The 4727-nt window shown below is 41.1% G+C and overlaps 1 pseudogene; it reads left to right on the plus strand.

The window, feature by feature from the left end:
• The first annotated feature begins 399 nt into the window (after positions 1–399).
• On the plus strand, positions 400–1661 carry LOC117722288 (large ribosomal subunit protein uL4 pseudogene; annotated as a pseudogene).
• The last annotated feature ends 3066 nt before the right edge of the window (positions 1662–4727 follow it).

The following is a 4727-nucleotide window of genomic DNA, read 5'->3' on the forward strand; positions in this document are numbered from 1 at the left end:
ACAGAAAATGGAGTCAGGACAAAATAGTACTACTTTAGTCATTTTGTTTTAAGTTTTCATAATTTGCATGGAGCTCTCCTCTTTCTCCTTTCAATTTTTTGATTGTTTCAGGCCAAATGAATGTTATAGAAATAAGATCAGAACAGTGACTATATGATTAATAGATTAAAGGAGTATTGATTATGGATAGGGAACTGACATTGAGAGGATTATTAAGATGTCATTTTGTTAGATATGCTTCCTAAATGTGGGAAGGACAGTTTGTTTGCTTGCTTGAACAGAAAATGTCATATAGAAAATATTGTCATATAATATGAGCTATGTCTCATTTCTCCCTCCAATGAGGATAGGCTTGCCAACATAATGGGCCACTACCGGTGGCCTTCTCCTTTTCCCATCATGACTTGTGCCCATCCCCTCATATCGGTGTACTCTGAAAAGGGGGAGTAATCTGGCAAGAATGTCACTTTGCCAGCTGTGCTCAAAGCTCCCGTTTGACAGGATATTATGAACTTCGTTCACACCAACTTGAGGAAAACAACAGATAGCCCTATGCTGTCAGTGAATCAGCAGGTCATCGGACCAGTGCTGAGTCTTGGGGTACTGGCAGGGCTGTGGCTCAAATTCCTAGAGTTCGAGGTGGCTGGACCCACCATTCTGGCCAGGGTGCCTTTGAAATATGTGTCACAGGGGCTGTATGTTTACACCAACCAAAACCTGGCACGGCAGAGTGAACACAACCCCAAAACGATATGCCATCTGTTCTGCTCTGGCTGACTCGGCCTTACCAACTTTGGTGATGTCTAAAGGTCATAGTATTGAAGAGGTTCCTGAACTGCCTTTGGTGGTTGAAGATAATGTTGAAGGTTACAAGAAGACCAAGGAGGTTGTTCACCTGCTTAAGAAACTTAAAACTCGGAATGACATCAAAAAGTTCTATGCCTCTCAGAGAATGAGAGGTGGCAAGAGCAAAATGAGAAACCAACGGCAGATCCAGTGCAGGGGATCCTGCATCAGCTATAATGAAGATAATGCTATCATCAAGACCTTCAGAAACGTTCCTGGCATTACTCTGCTTAATGTAAACAAGCTGAACATTTTGCGACCTGCTCCTGGTTGGCGTGTGGAGCTTTTCTGAATTTGGACTGAAAGTACTTTCCAGAAATTGAGCTGTATGGCACTTGGCGTAAGGCTGCTTCCCTCAACAGTAACTATGACATTCCCATGCCCAAGACGATGAACACAAACCTTAGCAAAATCTTGAAAAGCCCAGAGATCCAAAGAGCCCTCTAAGCACCACACAAGAAGATTAAGCATAGGGTCTTGAAGAAGAACCAACTGAAGAACCCGAGAATCATGTTGAAGCCGAACCCTTACGCAAAGAATATGCGCAGGAATACCATTCTTCGTCAGGCCAGAAATCACAAACTTTGGGTGAAAAACCTGGAGTGGCAGCTGCTGTGCTGGCAGCCAAATCCGAGAAGGTGGTAGCAGAGAAGGAGATTGCAGACAAGAAGCCTGCAGTAGACAAGAAAGAAAAGAAGCCTATGGATGTCAAGAAACTGAAGAAGCCTACTGAGAAAAAGGTGGTTACCAAGAAACCAGCAGAGAAGAAACCTCCCACAGAAGAAAAAAAAAAAGCCTGCTTCACAAACTATTAAAATTTATTAAACTCCAGAGAGCAAATAGAGACTGCCTATTTGAATAAATCAAAGATACAGTGAGAAAAAAAAAGGGGGGGCACTACCCATTTAAAACCATGATGAAGTTTTCAGTCACTGGGTATTCATTCCAAGCCTGTGTGTTCCAAAGGGTCTGACAGTTGCCTCTGTTTCCTTGTGCTCCGGCAACACTCCCAGCTTCTCCTTCTTTCCCACCTTTGTCCTGGAGTTCCTGTGCCCTTCTTTTGCTATCACAGGAGTTTCAAATATTTATCTTTAATATTCTGTTTTCAAGAAGAAATGGTATTCTGGAGCCCAGTGAGCACACTCACTTAGCATACAAATGCATCCTATTGTGAAAGCAATTGCATGGTAGTAGGCAGCAGCAGAGGAGTGAGAATAATTTATTTTGAAAAGCGTGACTATATACTCAGAACTAAGAACAATGAATGCTGAATTATTTGTGTAATCCTAGGTCTTATGTTTGCCTCTTCTGTGCTTCCTTCTGTCAAGGGCATACTGAAATCATACTGTAATGACTTTTAGTCTCTGCCATCCTAGTGAATTTGCACAAACTATTTTGAGAAAAACAGCTACACTGTATTATAATTGCACTGGAATACACTGGTAGAAAAGTGATCCCTTTTCCTGTTTTTTAAGTTTGGACTAAATATTCTTTTATTTCCTTTGCACTCAGATTTGCATCTTCAGCCTTTTAAAAAATAATGTATTTAAAATAAGATTTGAGTGAGCACAAAAAGTTCTAGAGTATGAACCATTTAACTCTCCAGAAGATGAAACAGTTCAGTATAATTTCAACCTGCAAGAAAAAAAAAAAGCTATTATTTTGCTTTCAGGAAAGATAGAGTTCTTTTCTTAATATAATAAATATCTGGGTAGATAGAGGGTGGACTGGGGTTAGCCAATCACTACAGAATAAGGAGAGAGTAGAGTCAGTTTACAAATGATGTTGATTCCTGAGGAAAGAAAAATTGGAAAACTATGGACTGCAAACACTTGAAGAGTATTTGATTACTCACTAGGTTGGACAAAGAAGGAGTGAGAAGATTATGAAGACCTCTGAATGGCTTGGCCTCTGCTAGGTTTGAAAAGTAGCCATTCTCAATAGGTCACAGTCATCTGTTCAAACACCCTATAAAAGTCCCTAGACTAATACCCACTTATTAATGAGTACATACCAGGCTTGTCCTTTTGGGTCTGAGTTACCTCACTCAAGATGACATTTTCTTGTTCCATCTGTTGGCCTGAAAAATTCATGATGTACTTGTTCTTAATAGCTGTAAATGTACACTTTCTGTATTCTTTCTTCCATTGTGGGACATCTGAGTTGTTTCCAACTGCTGGTTATTACAAATAAGACCACTATGAACATAGTGGAGCACATGTCCCTGTTGTATGGTGGGGCATCTTTTGGGTATATGCCCAAGAGTGGTATAGCTGGGTCTTCAGGTAAATCTATTTCCAATCTTCTGAGAAACCTATAGATTGATTTCCAGAGTGGTTGTACCAGTTTGCAATCCTACCAGCAATGGAAGAGGATTCCTCTTTCTCCACATCCTTGCCAACATGTGCTGTCACTTGAATTTTTGATCTTAGCCATTCTGATTCATGTAAGGTAGAATCTCGGGATTTGTTTTGCTTTTCTCTGATGACTAAGGACTTTGAACATTTCTTTAAGTGCTTCTCAACCATTCAGAATTCCTCTGTTGTGAATTCTCTGTTTGGCTCTACAATCCATTTTTGATTGGGTTGTTTGGTTTTTTGGAGTATAGCTTCTTGAATTTTCTTTATATAGTTTGGATATTAGACCTATGTCAGATATGGGGTTAGTGAAGAATTTTTCCCAATCTGTAGGTTGCCAATTTTTCCCATTGACTGTGTCTTTTGCCTTACAGAAGCTTTTCATTTATTTGAGGTCCAATTTTTCAATTCTAACTCAAGAAGGTACCAAGCAGAAGGGCCCAAGTGAGGATGCTTCAGTCCCACTTAGGAGGGAGAATAAATTAATCACAAATCACAGGAGACAGAGGGAGGGAGGGACCTAGGTGGGAGAGAGAAGCAGGAGGGGAAAAGTGGAACAAGATAAGTTATTGGGTGTGGGAGGAGACAGGAGCAAAGCAGAATGAATGGAAATTTGTAACCACAGCCGGTGGGAGGTAGGGGGACATTCTAGAAAGGATCAGAGACTTGGGAAGTAAGAGACTCTCAGGACTCAAAGGGAGGGACCTTAGATGAAATGACCAATAGCAGGGAGAGGAAATTTGTAGAGTCCACCTCTAATAGAAAGGCAGAGTATCAAATGAAGGAATGAGGTTACCATCCCACAGCTAAAAACTTCTGACCTAGAATTGTTCCTGTCTAAAAGAACTGCAGTGACAAAAAATGGAGAAGAGACTGAGGAAAAGGAAATCTAGTGACCAGCCCAAACTGGGTTCCATCTTAAGGGCAGGCTCCAAGGCCTGACACTATTACTGATGCTATGGTGTGCTTACAGATAGGAGCCTAGCATAGCTGTCTTCTTAGAGGTCCAACAATCAGCTGACTGTGACAGCTGATTTTATACCCAACCAATGGAGTGAAATTATGGACCCCCATGGTTGTATTAGGGAAAGGCTGGAAGAAACTAAGGAGGAGTGAGGCCTTATAGGAAGACCAGCAGTCTCAACTAACCTAAACCCCTGAGATCTCTCAGATAATGAGCCACCAACCAGGCAGCATACAAGAGCTGGTCCAAGGCTCCTGAGACATATATAGCAGATTACTGCATGGTTTGACCTCAATGGGAGAAGATGTGCCTAACCCTCAAGAGAGACTTGAGGCCCCAAGGAGCAGGGAGTCCTGGTGGGAGGGTGTAGACATCCTCTTGGAAATGGGGGATGAGATAAAGATGGGATGAGGAACTATGGGAAGGGGAACCTAGAGGGTGGCAACAACTGTACTTTAAAAAATAATATATATATATATATATATATATATATATATATATATATATATATATATATATCTCCTTAGACAAAGCCAAACAGCAGGAAACCTTTCTTGAGA

Source organism: Arvicanthis niloticus, chromosome 17 (assembly GCF_011762505.2).
Source record: "Arvicanthis niloticus isolate mArvNil1 chromosome 17, mArvNil1.pat.X, whole genome shotgun sequence".
In the NCBI taxonomy this organism is placed as follows: domain Eukaryota; kingdom Metazoa; phylum Chordata; class Mammalia; order Rodentia; family Muridae; genus Arvicanthis; species Arvicanthis niloticus.